We start from the raw sequence: 21,196 nt of genomic DNA, 5'->3' as shown, positions 1-21,196 counted from the left end.
AGTGCGATGACCGAGTGGGAGGTATACACCGTAATGTCATTTTGGAGTGTTATATTGGCAGCAGCCTACAAACTATTGTATATTGCTGCCAGGATCTGAATGCAAACAGCTTGGCCCAACGCCACTGGATCAAGTTTGGAAGAGTAATATGCCACGGGCCAGTGCTTATCCCCATGTTGCTGGGTGAGTACCGCTGTTGAACCCCCTTCCAGAACAGGACAGTATGTCTGGAACGGTCGGTCGTACAGGGGCCTACCGAGAGCCGATGCTTGTAACAAGACCTGCTTCAGGCAACGGAAGGCTTTGAGTGCTCGGTGGTGAGAGTAAAATCCCCCCTTCGCTAGTGTAAGGCGTCAGCAGCTTTGTATTGACAGCGATGTTTTGTATCCACTGCCAACAATAATTCACCATACCCAGCCAATGACGGACCTCCTTGGCTGTGGTAGGGGCGTGGATTTGGCATATAGGTTCAATCCTACTGGGTTCGAGACTTCTTTCTGTGGCTGTAAGTAAAACTCCTGAGAACTTGACCTTCGTCTGAGCCACCAGGACCTTCGATTGTGAAAGAACGTAACCCAACGTAACAGCCTCCCCGAACAGGCGCCGGAATGTGGCGACTAGGGGTTTTCACAGTAACTTCATTTGAAGCCTACTCGTGACAATAAGCGATTTTCATTCATTTTTCATTCATTTCAACGACGATAAGTGGTTTAATAACTGGATCACATGATCCCTGTTACTGGGCTCGTCGGGACTCGCTACCAATAGGTCATCTACATACTGCACGAAATTGGAACCATGCTCCAATGTCAAGGCCTGCAGTTGGGTCTGCAGACATCTGGAGAAGAGTGTAGGTGACTTGACGAACCTCTGAGGCAGACGGGTCCAGGTATACTGCTGTCCATTATTTGTGAAGGTGAACAAATATTGACTTTCAGATGCGAGCGAAAGGGTAAAGAAAGCGTGCTGGAGGTGAACTATGGCGAAGACCCGGGCACAAGCTGGAATTTGAGCCAGTATGTGGGCGGGATTAGGGACGAGAGCATGTAACTGCTGCGCGATGGCATTGATCGAACATAAATCCTGCATTAACCGGTACTGGTCCGGTTTGCCTGGTTTGGGCACCGCAAGTATGGGGGTGTTACATTCTGATTGGCAAGGGACAAGAATACCCTGTTGCAATAGTTCCCAGATTAATTTGTCTCTCGAGGGGCAGCTTGAGGTTTCAGGGGGAATTGCCGAATGGAAGGCAGCGTTACATGGTCCTTAATCGATACCTTAATGGGTGTAACATTTGCCTTTCCCACTTGTGATGGGTATTCTGCCCAGACCTGTGGGTTGACATGTTCAAAAACATCACGTCCCAGGTGATGCTGAAGTTGAGTGTTAATCGTTCCAGGTACCTCAAATGTTTTCTGGAAGTGCCGTCTGGCATGACTTGAAGTGCGTACTCTGTTGGATCTGAATGATCCACTGCCCTCCTTGGCATGGTACTGGTCGCGGACTTGACGTGTAATATGAGGGCCCACAGAAGCTGACTGTTGCCCTAAATGTGGTGGTATTGTAACAAAATCGGCTATACCTTCTTTTCCCGTGACTGAGGCTCTAATCTTGACTGGCCATTCGGTCCCAATTAACGGCCGGTATTTGTCCTCCAACTCCCTGTTCTGTCCGGTTCTGTCATAGGCCAGGGTAACGTGGTTCAGTGAATGTTCAATGTCCAACGTCTACCACTGGGGTGTGATATAAATATAGCACTGTTGTCTCATCCTCCATGATTGAACCGTTACCCCTTCGTCTCCGCACTCTAGCTGTTGCTGGAAGATACACGGTAAGTCTTGGGCCAAACATTTACAGTCTAATCCAGTAGTCACCACAAACTGATGATCTGTAGACTTATTCTCATAAGTGACTGTCACAGGTTCAGAAATAGGATACTCACACACCTGTCCTTGGAACCCCAACAAAGGTTGAGTGTGGTCGGATAGTGGTATTTGAAGTTCTGATTGCACCGAAGACTTGGTTGCTCCAGTGTCAATGACAAATGGGTAATGTTCATCTTCTATCTGCAGATAGATGATAGGTTCTCTGTTCGATTGTAGTGTCCTTATGACTAAATTAGCTAGTCAATCTTGTGTTGGGAAAGGGTTTGCCTGGGAAAAGTCGGTGTACCTTGTCTGTCCTCCCCTTGGTTGGTACCCCCTCCTTTGGGTCGGGTAGTCTCCTTCTGCTGCCCGTCTTTTAAATTAAATCATGCATTGTTCCCTTTATATCTGCCCCGTCCTCCTTTCCCAGTAGACCTCTGGCCCCTTAGAGGGGGCGCCAGTTGTGAAGCTGTTGGTGCATACGGTGGGCCATAAAGAGCGGCTGAGGGTCCATTTGTGTGGGTTTGATATCTTCCCCCGTGTTGATCCTCCCACCCAAGGTCACAATATTGGGGTTCCAGCTGGTAAGCCACTGCATCTGCCGCTGGTTGGGTTCTCAGATCATCCTTTTTCATTAGATACTCACTCTCAATCTTTGTAACTGAGCCTCCTTCCTGGCCTATACCCTCCTTCCAATGAAATGTGACTGCCCGGGCCATCTGGGAAGGGTCGTTCTCTGTCGAATTCATGTTATTACATTTCAGGGCAGTAGCCAGAGAAGGTGGTAGGCAATGTATTAACACAGCACAATATTGAGCGGAATTCTGACCATTTTGGTACAGCAAGTCGCCTGGCTGTCCACGGTAGATATCATTAAAGCGATCCAGAAATTTCTCTGGCTCCTCAGTCTTTTTAGGGTTGAGGTCTAAGATAGCAGAGATCTTTATGGGCTTTTGAAATGTGGCTTACAATGCATTCAGGGTTTGTACCCGTCTCTCATCGTCTAAGGCATGGGCTTGCTGAAGTGCGGCGTGGGTAGCATAATTCAAATGTTTGAGGTGACTGCGGTACTCTGCTGGGGTTAACACCTGCAGGACAAGGCCCAGAGGTCCCTAGAATCAGCTTGACAAACTGAGATGGTAGTTCTCATATAGTCCACCGAAGCAGCAGGAGATTTCTTCCTGTCTGGGATTGCAGCCAGGACCGCCATCATCTCACTGGTTCTCCATGGGAGATCAACGTCAATCGTGGGCTGGGCTGCTGCTGTTGCAGCATCAGGGTTGGGTATTTTCCAAATTGGCAACTGTCTCAGAGTCTCACGAGGGGGCGCTTTAGCGGATTCCTATTGTTCTTCAAAGACTTCGACACCCTTCCCTTCCGATAGGGGGAGCTCCAGCTCCTCAGAACCATCTCCCTCCTCTTTCTTTGTTCTCATACTTTTCTGTCCGACCATATTGGCCTTAAGGAACCTAGGTGGTATGAGTAATTGTTTCTGGATAGGATTAAGCCCCTCTCTCATTGTCCGAGATCGGGTCCTAGAGCTAACTGGGCTTGTGGAACAGAGCTCCCCTTCACTAACAGATGGTGAAGGTGCAGAAATAGGACCCAAACTATCAACCGAAGGGACTGGAGAGGCTGGCATGATTTGATTCTGGGAAGCAGTGGCTGGATATAAATTATGATACCCAGGTGTCTCTGGAATTAGTGCAGACAATGCTACTGGAGCAGTCGGGACTCTACCCGACATGGTCCAATTCTCTCGGTCATCATCTGCCTCTGTCAATACAAAGCCAGCCATTGAACTACGTAGCCCATTGATTTTACTCGAGTCTACCCCGCCAGGTGTCTCCCTCTCTTTACTTGCGCGTTTTTTGAATGCACACTCCTTTTTCAAGATCTCCAGAGTTTTCTGGTTCCCCCCTTTTCTGTTTTTTTGGGTCGGTCTTCACAGTGGAAGACACAAATGACATGCCAGCGACTGATAGAAATGAGGCTATGACAGGTGAGGACCTTGAGAAGATTGTTATCACTAAGGAGGTAGTGATAGGCAAGCTAATGGGGCTAAAGGTAGACAAGTCTCCTGGCCCTGATGGAATGCATCCCAGAGTGCTAAAAGAGATGGCTAGGGAAATTGCAGATGCACTAGTGATAATTTACCGAAATTCACTAGACTCTGGGGTGGTCCCGGTGGATTGGAAATTAGCAAACGTGACACCACTGTTTAAAAAAGGAGGTAGGCAGAAAGCAGGAAATTATAGGCCAGTGAGCTTAACTTCGGTAGTAGGGAAGATGCTGGAATCTATCATCAAGGAAGAAATAGCGAGGCATCTGGATAGAAATTGTCCCATTGGGCAGACGCAGCATGGGTTCATAAAGGGCAGGTCATGCCTAACTAATTTAGTGGAATTTTTTGAGGACATTACCAGTGCAGTAGATAACGGGGAGCCGATGGATGTGGTATATCTGGATTTCCAGATAGCCTTTGACAAGGTGCCACAAAAAAGGTTGCTGCATAAGATAAAGATGCATGGCATTAAGGGTAAAGTAGTAGCATGGATAGAGGATTGGTTAATTAATAGAAAGCAAAGAGTGGGGATTAATGGGTGTTTCTCTGTTTGGCAATCAGTAGCTAGTGGTGTCCCTCAGGGATCCATGTTGGGCCCAAAGTTGTTCACAATTTACATAGATGATTTGGAGTTGGGGACCAAGGGCACTGTGTCCAAGTTTGCAGATGACACTAAGATGAGTGGTAAAGCGAAAGTGCAGAGGATACTGGAACTCTGCAGAGGGATTTGGATAGGTTAAGTGAATGGGCTAGGGTCTGGCAGATGGAATACAATGTTGACAAATGTGAGGTTATCCATTTTGGTAGGAATAACAGCAAACGGGATTATTATTTAAACGATAAAATATTAAAGCATGCCGCTGTGCAGAGAGACTTGGGTGTGCTAGTGCATGAGTCACAGAAGGTTGGTTTACAGGTGCAACAGGTGATTAAGAAGGCAAATGGAATTTTGTCCTTCATTGCTAGAGGTATGGAGTTTAAGACTAGGGAGGTTATGTTGCAATTGTATAAGGTGTTAGTGAGGCCACACCTGGAGTATTGTGTTCAGTTTTTGTCTCCTTACTTGAGAAAGGACGTACTGGCACTGGAGGGTGTGCAGAGGAGATTCACTAGGTTAATCCCAGAGCTGAAGGGGTTGTATTATGAGGAGAGGTTGAGTAGACTGGGACTGTACTCGTTGGAATTTAGAAGGATGAGGGGTGATCTTATAGAAACATTTAAAATTATGAAGGGAATAGATAGGATAGATGCGGACAGGTTGTTTCCACTGGCGGGTGAAAGCAGAACTAGGGGACATAGCCTCAAAATAAGGTGAAGTAGATTTAGGACTGAGTTTAGGAGGAACTTCTTCACCCAAAGGGTTGTGAATCTATGGAATTCCTTGCCCAGTGAAGCAGTTGATGCTCCTTCATTACATGTTTTTAAGGTAACGATAGATCGTTTTTTGAAGAATAAAGGGATTAAGGGTTATGGTGTTCGGGCCGGAAAGTGGAGCTGAGTCCACAAAAGATCAGCCATGATCTCATTGAATGGCGGAGCAGGCTCGAAGAGCCAGATGGCCTACTCCTGCTCCTAGTTCTTATGTTCTTATGTTCATGAGTTGGAATCCTCATTTTAAGGGCATTTTCTTCCCAACTTGATAACATGATCTTATCCTCTCCTCTTGACAATAATGTGTCCATAATCCAATCAACTCTTTGGCCCGTGTACTTTGGTGTTTCTTCCATATTTCACCCTGAACTTTTTAAATAATCTCCAGACCTTTAGTGCACCCTAGTGGCCCTTCGTCACACAATTTCTTCCTTAAAGTTGCTGACATTTTTCTAAAATCTCTCGCTTGATCTGAATAAATATCACATAATATTTGCAATGAAATGTTTGGATCACTCGTGTTATCCAAGCAATTCCCCGTAATCTCGAACAAGTCCTCAAGGCTACGTTGTTCGCCACTACAGTCCAATTATACAATTTTAGCTTAATCAACTGTAGTTTCCAAAACACACGTGGAACTGAACTGTCTTTCCGACATCCCATCAATTCCGCAATCAACCCTTAACTGAACTATCAATATTATGACATCCCAGCAGTCTTTTTCAACCCTCCGTCGCACCTACACCGACTGATTTTTAAAATTTTCTAATTCCCAGACTGACCTTTGGTTTTGTCGAGACGATCTTCCCGTACCAACCGCGAGTGACCAGACCAATCAGACCATGAGTAAAGGGGGAAATCAATGTGGTCATTTTCCAGCTACTCACAATGTGGGCCCATTTCCACATTCCTTGTCCAACATCAGTCTAATTCTGATTTCGCAGCTGGCCGGTGACCGTCTGGAGAAATCCCGGGTTTTCGGCACCAAATGACAATGTTGAGTTCTTTGCCCTTCAGTCTGGCCTCAATAAAACTCGAGATGGATTTGTCGGTATAGTATTATTTATTTTTAACCAACTTGCAAGGCTGACTCGCTCCACAGAGATTCAGAACACACAAGCGGTCTTCTGGGGCTCCAGAACCGAGTGAAATCGGAGACAAAGAAATCTCTGCAAATATCATTCAAATGGCATCATGTTTCACATACAAGATTCCCATAGGTCATCCTATAGACCTCCTGACCTGGCGATATATATCCTGATTCGCTAACTTCGCATTCCTCAACCCTGGGCTTCTAGCATTCTTTTCCCCATCCTCCACGAGTCTCCCCTCCCCCTTCCTTGCCATGCTTTCTGAATCCCTTTGTCGTTTGTTTGTGAACTCACTACTATCAGAGTGGCTCACATCTACATTAGTGTAGCTAATATTTTAACTAACTATTTTATATCACATTCGTTTGTTCAATTCCTCACAAACAGATGCAGAATTAGTGCAATGGGCGATATAACGTGTATCCATGGATGGATATTGGTATTCATTCCCCAATTCCATACCTTAGAGAAAACGTTTTGTGATTTAAACAGTTCCTCAGCCTTGTCGGCGAGAGTCTTAATCAGCTCCCGTTCCTAGTTCCAGAGGTGGTCAATCTGTTTGCCTTCCTTCCTGAGTCCTTCCCAGTCTGTCCACAATTGCTAATGCGTGGAAGTCCCTTCTAGACGTATCGGTCAGTCTGTTAGTCATCATCGGTCCGCTCGAGGTCATCTGCTTCCACGATGGACTCAACCCCGTGGGGCGTTAGCTCATGATGGGCAATTATAATTGGCTCAGATAAATTGGTGAGAACAACATGATGCCCAGGCAATTCACACACAATGCCACGCTTGGTATAGTTGCTATGTGTCGTCACAATAATTGGTCAAGTATTGAGCAATATTAAACACAGTCAGGTTGTTCACTTTGAGCGCTTACTTACAGCTTCCATGTGCAGTGTACCTGCAGTGATCTCCTGTGCTGATGGCCGTCTCCGGGCACAACCAGTTAGTTCCCCCTCCTTTGCATTTCCGAAGGTCGGTGGAGTAAATTCTCTCTCTTTTTTGGATTGCATTTTCAGGGGCGTACTTTAGTTTAACTCATAGTGTCCCAAATCTCCTGGAGAAGCTGGTGAGTGATGTTCTCCCCTTCCCGGGGACTATGCAATATCGTTCCCACTGGGATGGTGTGGTTGTCATTCTCAAAGGGAACCTGATTGGCCAACGTCAATTCCCTCCGGAGCTCGGTGGGCCGTTTTTATCCAAGCCTTCAATTGGTCATTGCTCACTCAATTAGGTACTCGGTGTGAATCCAGCTGGAGTAGGTTTTCCTGGAACCTCTGCAACACGTGTGTTACATATATGTTACATGCCTGCACCCTGTGCACTTTCTGTGAAATCTCGCCTTGTCTGTCCAGAAACTCGTTAATTGTTCTCTGGTGGCTGCAACTTTTTAAGTTCCTTCCACACGAGCTGATTGACTCGCTGGCTGAGGTCTGTAGCCGTTCCGCCTTCCTGGTATATGTCCTTAGCTGCCGCTCTCATTGGCCCTGTCATGACCTCAATCTCTGCACTAATCTCTGCAATGTCAAGGGCAATAACTGTTGAAACACCTGCCCCATAACCTCCAACCGCTAGTTCCGCTCTCCCTCTCTGTTGTCCCTGATGCGTTTTCAGTCCACTTCCCTCCACAATTTCCCGCTCCAGGGTCACATATAATCCCTGGCCGTAGCTCTGTCCTGGTAGGTGTAGGTTGGTGAAAGAATCATAACTTTCACATGTTCATATCCATGTACTATTGTCACTGATTGGTCAGTGTGGGTCAGGTTTAACACGTGTCCCATAGTGTGGCCAGTGATTTGCTCATCACATTCAGACCTGGGGGTGGTCCTTGGGTGCGTGGTTGTCGCCAAGCCGGGGCTCGCCGGTGTCACAGTGGTGGTGGAAGGTTTCTGCCAGGTCCCTACCCTTACCTGGGGTCCTTGATTCCGACAATAACCCCGCCGAATCTCGGGCTCCTGTGCAGACTGGCCTCCTGCTTCCCTTCCCTGGTATAAAGCCCACAATCTCTCACACATCACCTCTTGATCGTTCGTTCGGTTAAGTGCCTGGCAGGAGTTCATACAATCAATTTCTAAACGTTCCCCTCGAACTTTAGATTTCACAAGAGGACGATTTGGGTTGTCGAGGGTTTTTAACGTTTTCTGATCTGTCATTTAAAAAAAACAATGTCACCTTGCCTGGGTGGGGGGGGAGGGGGGGTAAGGGTCCTGTATACCAGCTTTCCCGATCACCTGTAATTCCCTTGATCCTGGCGTCCCCAATGATATAGAGCCTCGGGATTTCCGAATTGAAGGTGATTCGTATAAGCTGCCCCGCAGGAACGTCTACAGTCCCGTTTGTGCATACATCCAGGGTCCTGTCATCATAAAAACCTATTACACTCCTTCCCCTTCCATCTCTCATTACATTTGCAGCGTCCAGACGCACCCGCGGGACATTGGTACACACGAGATCATTCTTTTTTCGTGTCAGCGACTTCCGGCTCCTTCTGTGTCCATGGCAAGGAGAGAAATGTCGGTAGTTACAACCAGAGTTGTGATGGGATCCCGAGGTGGGCTGGCAATAGAATCCTGTTGGTTTAAACAAATGCCTTCCGCCGCTCAGTTAGTATTATATCATTCACATCATCTCCAATCCATCCTCGTCTGCACCCTCTCCTGTTCCTTTGTCCTCCAGCCTAGTGTGAGGGCTGTGGAGGATTATGATTCCCATCAGTGTGATGGGTTCTGATGCATTTATTGCCCATGAGGTGCACTCTGAGGCCGGCACACATTGGTGCATGCCTGTGGCTACCGCATCCATTTAGACAGGGTAATATCCTACTGGTCTTAATCTATCCTCATGCGTCTTGGATATAACAGCGGTTTGCTTTCCTCTATCCCCCAGGAAGAAGATGAGGAATCGCTTAGTGACGTCTGGCAGCCTCAGGGCAAGAATACAAATACACATGGACAGAGGGTAACTTGATGCAAAATTGTGTTCGTTGTTGGAGACAGAGGGTGATGACAGACGGCTGCTTTGGTGACTGGAAGCCAGTGTTCAGTGTGTTATGGGTCAGGGTTTAGAGAACCCCAAAGTGTATCATGGAGTTCACCTGACCCACAACATTTAATAGATTGTGGTATGGGGAGCACACGGCCCACTCTAGCACCCATTAATTCAAATACAACCCCAAAGAAGACAACACTAAGCAATACTTAATAACTTCCCAAACAACATCCAGAAGACAAAAGAACCACATTTGAACAGACGCACTTTCGGTTTACATTCATTGCTGAGAACATTTATAATTCTAAATTCAACAAATGATCAAGAGATAGTCTTTGATGGCAGAGAGCACAGCAGTACACCTGCTTGGCCTGGCTTCAGCTCCAACACTGAAAACGAAACTAAAAGACACCCTGCAGCAAACAGCATACAACGAAAGTAAAAAGCTGACAGACATCAGTCTCCACCCACAGTCTGACATCACTGATTAACACCCATGTCTTAAAGTTACTCTCAAATGACAGAAGTGATACACTTTTGAAGGAGTAATATGAGCAGGAAGAATTCAATGAATGGCCTGACACTGGGAAGCTCAGAGGAACAAAGGGACCTTGGTCTGTTTGTCTATAGATCTCTGAAAGCAGAAGGACAGTTTAACATGGTGTTGAAAACGGCATTTGGGATACTTGTATTTATCAATCGAGCCATAGATTACAAAAGCAGGTAGGTCATGTTGGAGTTGTATAGTACTTCGATGAGGTCACAGCTGGAGTACTGGGTGCAATTCTGGTCGCCAGAATGTATTGCATGTGATTGCATTGCGGGATTTGGGGGAGCGGTGCGGAGCCCATTCACCAGGTTTTCCCTGGGATGCAACGTTTCAGTTCTGAATAGAGGTTGGATAGGCTTGAGATCTTTTCTCTGGAGCAGAGAAGACTGAGGGGTGACCTGATTGAGGTGTACAGGATTATGAGGGGCATGACAGGCTGGATAGGGAACAGCTATTGCCCTTAGTTGAAGGGTCAGTCACAAGTTTACCCAAGTTCAAGGTGAGGGACATTTTTCACCCAGAGGATGGTGATGGTCTGGAATGCACTGCCTGGGACGGTGGTCGAGGCGGGTTGCCTCACATCCTTTAAAAGTACCTGGATGAGCAGTTGGCACCTCACAACATTCAAGGCTTTGGGCCAAGTGCTGACAAATGGGGTTCGGAAGGTAGGTCAGATTTGTCATAGAATTTACAGTGCAGAAGGAGGCCATTCTGCCAATCGAGTCTGCACCGGCTCTTGGAAAGAGCTCCCTACCCAAGCCCATACCTCCACCCTATCCCCATAACCCAGTAACCCCACCTAACACCAAGGGCAATTTGGGCCCTGAGGGCAATTTAGCCTAGCCAATTCACCTAATTGGACTGTGGGAGGAAACCGGAGCACCCGGAGGAAACCCAGGCACACACGGGGAGAACGTGCAGACTCCACACAGACAATGACCCAAGCCGGGATTCGATCCTGGGACCTTGGAGCTGTGAAGCATTTGTGCTACAAACTATGCTACCGCGCTGCCCAGATGTTTTTGGTGTGACGATGCAGACTCGATGGGCCGATGGGTTTCTTTTCAACTGTATTATTTAATGATTGTGAGAGGGAGCTTTAACCTGTGTTTAACCCCAGGATGTCTTAGTGTTGGGGGTGTTTGATGGGGAGACGGTCGTGGGAGCTTTAATCTGTATTAAACCGCAGGATGTCCCAATGTTGGGAATATTTGATGAGGAGTCTGTCATGGAAGGATTAATCTGTGTGCAACCCCATGCTGCAGCTTTGCTGCCAATGTTTGATGCGTACAGTGTGGACGTGACGGTAATCTGTATCTTCCCCTGTGGGGCACCACCACTGAGTGCTGTGATTGGACAGTGTAGACGTGGAGAAGTTATTGCTTCAATTAAACGGAATGTTCTTTTGAAATGTGTTCAGCTTTTCTGCTGGTCTCTAATCATTCTTTCCCATCCTCACTATCGAGGCTCCTCGGCATTTTCCACAAGGCAATTATTTGTGTTCTGGAAAGGTTGCAGAGGGAATTTTAATGAAACGGACAGAAAGGGGAACTGATGTGTTTTGGACAATAAGGTGAGGAGAAAAATTATAAACGAACGTCACTAAGTTCAAATGGGAGCAGGAACAGGGAAATATTTTCTACCTCTCTCAATGCCCCCTCTCTCTCACTCTCTCTCTCTCTCTCTCACACTCTCCGCATGTGTTATCTGTTGATCTCTCCATCTCTCTCTCTCTCTGTCTGGTAATCTGGAAATAAAACCCACAAACATCAGTAAGCAACGGACTGAGACATTCATCACAGCGTTGGCACCTCTCTAAGGTAATGTTTGTGCATTAAATGTGACACAGATGCAGATATGGAGACATAAACCAGGGTTATATTTTGGAAAAGTTTCAGGGTGAATTTGATCAAAGTTTGATCAAAGTTGTCAGGAAGAAAATGGAAACTGATCGGATAGATGGAGATCAATATTTCTTGCTGGTTGTAGAGTCTCGGTCAGGTACCATTTTCTGTCGATCTGCATATTTCCTCTCGGTCTGCCCGTCCGATCACTGGATCACACAATTGTTCCAGTACAAAGGAGGCCATTCGACCCATCGTGTCTGTCGTCGCTCTCCGCTCTCCCAATGAGCAATTCAGAGAGTGTCACTCCCCTGCCTCCTCACCTACACATTCTTCCTTTTCAGATAATATGTGTATATGTGTGTCCGTGTCAGTGTCAGTATGTGCATATGTCTGTGTGTTCATGTCCGCGTGAGTGTCCGTGTGTGTGAGTGTGTGAATGCATCTGTGTGTGTCTGTGCCTGTCTGTCAGTCTGTTTGTCTGCGTGTGTTTGTATATGTGTGTGTGTGTGCATGTATGTGCGTTGTGTGTGTGTGTGTGTGTGTGTGTGTGTTTTCATGTTCGGGGGACACAAGGTTACAAAGTTACTCAGATACTGTCATTACACAGGTTCAAACTTCCTGTCCAATTCAATTGAATCACTATTGAGTTAGGGCTCCCTGAAAGGTTGCGGCGTTTCGCAGTCACAGATTAAGCTCTCCGATTGGTTGAACCATCTAGGTCCCACAAAGTAAAGCGCCGTGATTGGATGGAGCTGCTGATAGTCTGAAAGCGGGGTCTCTGTTTGGCTGAGATACTGTCTATCGGCTGCAGAAATACTGATTGGCTCAGGGACCGTCATTCAGCAGCTGGAACTCCTCATTGGCTTTGGGTATCAGTTAGTTTTGTTTTTTGATTAATTTAATAATTAACGTAACCGGATATTTCACCATGATCTTGACCTGCTCCCTGAACCTGGACTGAGTCACCATGTAAATGAATGTGTTTGTGCAGCTACTTAAACCTTGCAACATATATCCGACTTGTTGTAAATTATATTGGGGAATGGTGAGATAATATAATCCATTTAAATACAAATAGAAAAATACTATAACATAGGTCGTCCAGAGGAGAATGAAAGCTCCAGAAATGCTGAAGAGTAAAATCATTGACTTTCTTCTGCTCTCCATCTCTGGGTCTGTGTGATTCTCTCCCTGGCTCTGAGCCCTCAGTGTCTTCCGGACTCGACTGGTGAGTAAAATGTGACTGATTGTCAGAGCGTTGATCAACAGGATTAAGAAGAATGGGATCAATGGGCTTAAAATCTGATCAAACCAGTTAAATACAACCCACCCGGGGTCAGTGAAAAAGCTTTTCTTTGACGAACACATCCACTGGACATTGTCGGTTATCATTCTAGGTCCATATGTAAAGTACCAGGGAATGTTTTTTGCGCCGAACAGGAGGCCGGTTGTTGACAGAACGACAGCCGCAGTTTTCCCAGTGCAATATTTAGTTTTCAGTTTCTGGTAACGAATAGCCACAAGTCGATCAAAGGAGAAAGTGAGGGTGAACCAGACGGAACAGTCTCTGGATGCAGACAGCAAGGCATTGTTGACACTACACACAGAGGTGAGGGACAGGAAACTCCAGGGGAAATAATAATCATTGATGACGGTCAGTATGGGGTCAGTGATAATAAACAGAAGGTCCGCCATTGTCATGGCGACTAGGTAGCGAGTGGTGCAGGTGGAGAGGCCACACTTTCCCCGATACAGAACTGCACCTCCCAGTAAGTTAACTGTCAAAGAGAGAAGGAAGAAGAAAGTGGAGATGACTGATTAAACATTCGCTGTGTCTTAGCCGACTGTAAGTACAGGAGCTCAGCAGGTGGCACTAGTTTCGCATGATAATAGAGTTTTGTATAAAGCATGTTCAAGGAGAATAAAGGTGTTTTGGAAAAGGAGCGGAACTCTTGCGTCTTTACTGAAGAGCAGCCAGAAGCTAACAGGGCAAGGTTTTGGTAGAGGAGTGGGTGATTTGAATTGCAGAGGGAGAAGTAAAAACCGTGTTTAAACAGGGTAAGGTAGTTACTGTGAATTGCATCCATGTCAGTTTGATGACAGTGCTCGGAAAATGTTAATAATTCAAATATCTTTGGAGAGGTTGTATTTCCCCTTGAATATGATTTACAGGATTAACTCAGACTGTGCTTGTTTCCCAAGCAGGATGGAAATAAACCAGAGATTGTCATCCTTTCTAATTCCCAATTATTGGACAACATCCCTGATTAGACCATTGCCTGGACTGGTTTCCTGATGGATTTGAGAATCCCTCCTGAGTTACTGGAATCCTCCAGGATCAATGGAAAAATAAAACAGGTGCAGGACCTTCCCAGTTCATAATCATGGGTCTAATAGATAGAGATAGATAGAGAAATACAGCACAGAACAGGCCCTTCGGCCCACGATGTTGCGCCGAACTTTTGTCCTAGGTTAATCATAGAATTTTGGACAATTTGTCATGTCCAATCCACCCAACCTGCACATCTTTGGACTGTGGGAGGAAACCGGAGTACCCGGAGGAAACCCACGCAGTCACGGGGAGGATGTGCAGACTCCACACAGACAGTGACTCAAGACGAAATCGAACTTGGGACCCTGGAGCTGTGAAGCAATTGTGCTATCCACAATGCTACCGTGCTGCCCTTAAGAAGTTAACCTACACTCCCTTATTCTACCCTAATCCAAGTACCTATCCAATAGCCGCTTGAAGGTCCATAAATTTTCCGACTCAACTACTACCACAGGCAGTGCATTCCATGCCCCCACTACTCTCTGGGTAAAGAACCTACCTCTGACATCCCCTCTATATCTTCCACCATTTATCTTAAATTTATGTCCCCTTGTAATGGTGTGTTCCACCCGGGGAAAAAGTCTCTGACTGTCTACTCTATCTATTCCCCTGATCATCTTATAAACCTCTATCAAGTCGCCCCTCATCCTTCTCCGTTCTAATGAGAAAAGGCCTAGCACCCTCAATCTTTCCTCGTATGACCTACTCTCCATTCCAGGCAACATCCTGGTAAATCTCCTTTGCACCTTTTCCAAAGCTTCCACATCCTTCCTAAAATGAGGTGACCAGAACTGCACACAGTACTCCAAATGTGGCCTGACCAAGGTTTTGTACAGCTGCATCATCACCTCACGGCTCTTAAATTCAATCCCTCTGCTAATGAACGCTAGCACACCATAGGCCTTCTTCACAGCTCTATCCACTTGAGTGGCAACTTTCAAAGAACAATGAACATAGACCCCAAGATCTCTCTGCTCCTCCACATTGCCAAGAACCCTACCATTAACCCTGTATTCCGCATTCAGATTTGTCCTTCCAAAATGGACAACCTCACACTTGTCAGGGTTAAACTCCATCTGCCACTTCTCAGCCCAGCTCTGCATTCTATCTATGTCTCTTTGAAGCCGACAACAGCCCTCCTCACTATCCACAACTCCACCAATCTTCGTATCATCTGCAAATTTACTGACCCACCCTTCAACTCCCTCATCCAAGTCGTTAATGAAAATCACAAACAGCAGAGGACCCAGAACTGATCCCTGCGGTACGCCACTGATAACTGGGCTCCAGGCTGAATATTTGCCATCCACCACAACTCTCTGTCTTCTATCGGTTAGCCAGTTTGTTATCCAACTGGCCAAATTTCCCACTATCCCATGCCTCCTTACTTTCTGCATAAGCCTACCATGGGGAACCTTATCAAATGCCTTACTAAAATCCATGTACACTACATCCACTGCTTTACCTTCATCCACATGCTTGGTCACCTCCTCAAAGAATTCAATAAGACTTGTAAGGCAAGACCTACCCCTCACAAATCCGTGCTGACTATCCCTAATCAAGCAATGCCTTTCCAGATGCTCAGAAATCCTATCCCTCAGTACCCTTTCCATTACTTTGCCTACCACCGAAGTAAGACTAACTGGCCTATAATTCCCAGGGTTATCCCTATTCCCTTTTTTGAACAGGGGCACGACGTTCGCCACTCTCCAATCCTCTGGTACCACCCCTGTTGACAGCGAGGACGAAAAGATCATTGCCAACGGCTCTGCAATTTCATTTCTTGCTTCCCATAGAATCCTTGGATATATCCCGTCAGGCCCGGGGGACTTGTCTATCCTCAAGTTTTTCAAAACGCGCAACACATCTTCCTTCCTGACAAGTATCTCCTCAAGCTTATCAGTCTGCTTCACGCTGTCCTCTCCAACAATATGGCCCCTCTCATTTGTAAATACTGAAGAAAAATACTTGTTCAAGACCTCTCCTATCTCTTCAGACTCAATACACAATCTCCCGCTACTGTCCTTAATCGGACCTACTCTCACTCTAGTCATTCTCATATTTCTCACGTATGTGTAAAAGGCCTATCCAGACTCCAGAACATTCCCAGGGCACACGCTTCGCAGGTTCAGTGATTCGGAAGGCACCCTCTCCCAGGAGCAATCCAAAGTCATGTTCTGAGCATCTCCTGATCCCACTATGTCCGGGAATACATCCTCTCCCGGTTTGGAAACAAACCATGACAATCTTTTTTCAGTAATATTCCCTCTCCAGTATTGGACTTTCCCCAGGATTCCAGTATCAGCAATCAACACTCTCCTGATTCGGAACCGTTGTGTTAGATTAATAAACGGGTTATAACAAAACAAGGCTGATAAGATGGAGGAGAATGATCCCAGTCTAATGTTTTTGAACGCAACGTTGAGTCCAGAGGGCTGTAACGTGCCTCATTGGAAGATGCGATGCGGCTCCTACAATTCACATTGAGCTTCACTGGAACTTTGCAGCAGGACAAGGACAGACTTGTGGGCAGAAGAACAAGGTGCTGAGATAGAATGTCTCGCAAAAGGACTGCAACGCCATCGTTGATCAGGTGTCTGTTTAACAGTGTGCACGAAATCAGCATTAAACATTTTCAGACACAGTTTAAAATCAGTGAGCTGCTCGCACACAGATTTCCACAACTACAATGGTAATACTCACTCACCAGGAACTCCAACAATAGCAAGGATTGGGTAGAATATTTTCTCAGCAATCTCAATTGGATAAAGCATGTTCAGTGTGAAGTGATGTGTCTCTTCGTGCTGCTGACAGTCTCTCTGTCTTAAACTCTGAGGTTATATATTATCGAAAATTTTAATGTATACCCTGTGGAACCACCTCAGGGATGTTGAGGTTGCAAAATCATTCAATCTATTTTTAAAGATATGAACAAAGAGATTACGACATTGAGTTCAGTGATGGAAAATATTATTTTGATGAAGTGACCTCTTTCGGACTGTGTTGATCACATTGATCAACTAACAATAACAGAAAGGATGCCGTCCACTCAAACACCATCAGTCCCATCTCTAGATCTCACATTGTTTCAGTGACATGCCTCACTCGGCTGTAACCATTCAGTGATTCAATTCTAATTGTTAGTGTGTTTCTCTGGGTGGATCCACTGCACTCTTGGGTGCAGCTGCCTCTGTAACTGTGACCATTCAGTCATTCAGTTGCAATTGTCAGTGTTTTTCTCTAGGTGGTTCCACGGCATTCTGGGGTGCAGCTGCCTCTGTAACTGTGACCATTCAGTGATTCAGTTCGAAATGTCAGTGTGTTTCTCTGGGTTGTTCCACTTCACTCTGGGGTGTAGCTGCCTCTGTAACTGTGACCATTCAGTGATTCAGTTCTAATTGTCAGTGTTTTTCTCTAGGTGGTTCCACTGTGCTCTGGGGTGTAGCTCCCTCTGTAACAGTGGCCATTCAGTGATTCAGTTCGAAATGTCAGTGTGTTTCTCTGGGTTGTTCCACTTCACTCTGGGGTGCAGCTGCCTCTGTAACTGTGGCCATTCAGTGATTCAGTTCCAATTGTCAGTGTGTTTCTCTTAGTGTTTCCACTGAAGCATGAGCCTAGTTCGTCGATTGAATGCTGGCTCTCCGACTCAGGCCCATTGTGTCTGTTTCTCCATCGGAAACCTGCCGTCCTGTCCTTGATTGAGCCAGACTGCAATGGTCACTTGCTCCCAGAAGGCATGGCCCACAATCCTAAGTGACCTCTGACTCTTTGTCGATCCCCGCGTTGCACAGGCTAGGGTCGGATCCTCACCTCAGACCACTGCTGCTGAGAGGGGGCAGTGGGATGACAGACTGAGGTAGGACAGGGCACCTTGCTCCCCTGCAAAGCCCGTCCCTGTGTTTTGTGTGAACTCCATGTCGCTCCCCCTATCCAAGACAGTTTTTCTATTAAATTTACAGGAGCCAATTATTTTTGCTTTCCAATTAAGGTCAATTTAGCGCGGTTAATTCACCTGACAACGGAAATTCGGGTTGTGGGGTGAAACCCACTCAGGTATGGGGGGAATGTGCAAACTTAACTCAGATAGTGACCAGGGCCCTCTCCAAGGCAGTTGATAAGAAGCAGACATATGGTGCAGCAGTCCCCTTGTGAGCATCCTACTCTCACTCATCCTGAATGTTGAAAGGAGTGAGCGTCTACCTGTGGAATGCACACAGGAGCACGTCTCAGGCAGTCGAGGTAGTGACTTGCACCTGGGTGCAGGAAGAAGGCTGGAAGAGCAATAATGATCGGAGATCTGTAAATACGAGGATTGCGCAGTTAATTCTGCAGCTGCATTCAGGTTGTTTATTTCCCTCCCTGTCGCCAGGATCATGGACGTCACTGAATGGCTGCAGAGCACACTGGACGCGGCAGGAAAATCTGGGCTGGATGTGTGGGAAACTGGATGGAACATTGGGGAAACTTTCTGGCAAAGATATGCAGATCTGAAATCGTAAGTTGTTGAGTTATTGATGTGGTCAGAGCAAAGGGGAAATATAATATAATCTAAACCAGGGTCACTGTGTATACGTGTGAATACACTGGATGTTGGAACTAAGATTGGTAAGTTACATTTTCCTTCGGTGATATGATTTGGAGCTATTTGTGGCTGTGTGATTGTGTGTGTGTGTTTGAAGGCACTGCGTCTGAATGTGTTGTAGCGTATGTGCCTGAGTATATGTAGATTGTTGCTGGTGTGTTTCTGTCTGTATGTTCGTGTGTGAGCATGCATGAGTGTGCATATAAGTTTGTGTTTGTGTGTTTCTGTCTGTATGCGTGCGTGTGAATGTGTTTTGAGTATCTTTATGGGAGAGTGAATCTGTATGTGTGTGTGTCTATGGATGTGTTTTGTGTGTGTTTTTGAGAGCTTCTGGGTGATGTACAAGTCAGTGTGCGTGTGTGTGTTTTGTGTGTTAAGATACTTTTGTAAAACCCTTTTTGTACGTCCTGTATTCTCATTTCTATCTCCCATCTGCTGCCTGCCTTTTGGTTAAGCTGTTACAACGTTGCAGCACTATCTGGGATTACTGATTAGCTATACATTTTAGTCAGAGCTGGAACCCCTGTCGTGTGGACCAAGCCAAGACATTCCCTTTAGGTTTTGTGTCAAAATCGGTGAAGATCATTTGATAGACTTGGCAAACAGCCAATTGGAAATGTCCAATCCCATTTTGAGGACTGTAATGGGTGGGACCAAACAGAAAGTTCCAGAACAAAGACGGTTCTTGTGACGAGTGCCATATTGTTTTGGGTGTTCCTTGCATGAGGCAGCTTCAAATCTCTCTCTCTCTCTCTGCCTGTTGATTTAGAGAGCTTTCTCTCAACTCCAGTTTATGATTGGATACATGATTACGAGATCGCTGGCCACAAAGTGCGACAATGGTAGCAAAGGACTTTTCAATTCAATCTCCCCCCCCTCCCCCCCCCCACATTCCTGTCTATGTGTCAGTTTTGGGGTGACCCAGTAGCACAGTGGTTAGCACTGTTGCTTCACAGCACCAAGGTCCCAGGTTGGATTCTCGGCTTAAGTCACTGACTGTGCGGAGTCCGCACGATCTCTCTGTGTCTGCGTGGCTTCCTACTGGTGCTCCGGTTTCCACCCACAAATTCTGAAAGAGGCGCCGTGAGGTGAATTGTACATTCTGAATTCCTCCTCTGTGTACTGATATGGGCCAGGGTTTAGAAAACTCCAAACTATATCACGGAGTTCACCTGACCTGCAATTGTTTATTGATTTTGGTTATGATGAGCAGAACAGCCTGCAATTCAGCTGTTGTTCAACAGTCTCGGCGCTTTTAATCAAAAAAACAAGCTTTATTCTACAAATTTAGTTCACATTTTTATAAACACACACATAAATATTTTTATCAGGGCAGCAGGGTAGCATGGTGGTTAGCATAAATGCTTCACAGCTCCAGGGTCCCAGGTTCGATTCCCGGCTGGGTCACTGTCTGTGTGGAGTCTGCACGTCCTCCCCCTGTGTGCGTGGGTTTCCTCCGGGTGCTCCGGTTTCCTCCCACAGTCCAAAGATGTGCGGGTTAGGTGGATTGGCCATGCTAAATTGCCCGTAGTGTTAAAAGTAGGGTTAAGGGGGAGGTTGTTCAGTTACCGGTATAGGGTGGATACATGGGTTTGAGTAGGGTGATCATGGCTCGGCACAACATTGAGGGCCGAAGGGCCTGTTCTGTGCTGTACTGTTCTATGTTCTATGTTCTAAACATAATGACCGCACATAGCTACAGTAATCTATGTTTAACCCTTAATGAATTCCCCATAACTGTTCGAATTCAATAACAAAATCCAAGTAAAATCAGAAACCACTTTTCAAAGGTGTGGCCCAGCACACGGCACTCTTGCTGGTATCAGACTTGTTATTGATATCTCTCTTAACTTATCAAATAGTCTGGAGAGAGCTTTTAAAATGAAGATAGAGAAACACTTATTTAAACCTGTGCAGTTCCAACCAGCTCCAAAACTCAAACCAAAAGTAAAAACTAACAGAGCGACAGCCGAGCTCCACCCACACAATGTCATCACTAAAACTATGGTGATAAGACAAAACGTTTCTTAAAGTGACAATCCCATGATAGTTCCTGAAGAAACGCCGGAATGTGGCGACTGGGGGCTTTTCACAGTACCTTCATTGCAGCGTTAATATAAGTCCACTTGTGAGAAGAAAGATTATTATTATTATCGTGTGTGGCTGGCTGGAGGGTGGATTTTGAGATTAAGTAGGTTCTTAGATCATTGTTCTTTTATTACTCCATAGACTTACCTTTTCCTCTTGTTGTCAATAAAAAAGTTTGTTAACGTTTTTACTTATAAATCTGGTGCTTGCATCGGATTGCGGCAGGCTCGGGACAGAATTTGCAGAAATTAGTCAGAATTCGTGGTTAACTCACACATGTTGCAACCCCGGGTCGTGGGGGGCTGGACTGACCATATGCTCACCCAGTGTGTTGTGACATGGGTAGAAGCACAACGAACGAGGAAAAGTAGCGCGTTCCAGGCACCCACCGCACTCTGTGTGAAACATCTCCCTTAA

The sequence above is a fragment of the Scyliorhinus canicula genome, chromosome 20, assembly GCF_902713615.1.
Source record: "Scyliorhinus canicula chromosome 20, sScyCan1.1, whole genome shotgun sequence".
Classification (NCBI taxonomy): Eukaryota; Metazoa; Chordata; class Chondrichthyes; order Carcharhiniformes; family Scyliorhinidae; genus Scyliorhinus; species Scyliorhinus canicula.
This window is presented reverse-complemented; position numbering follows the sequence as displayed.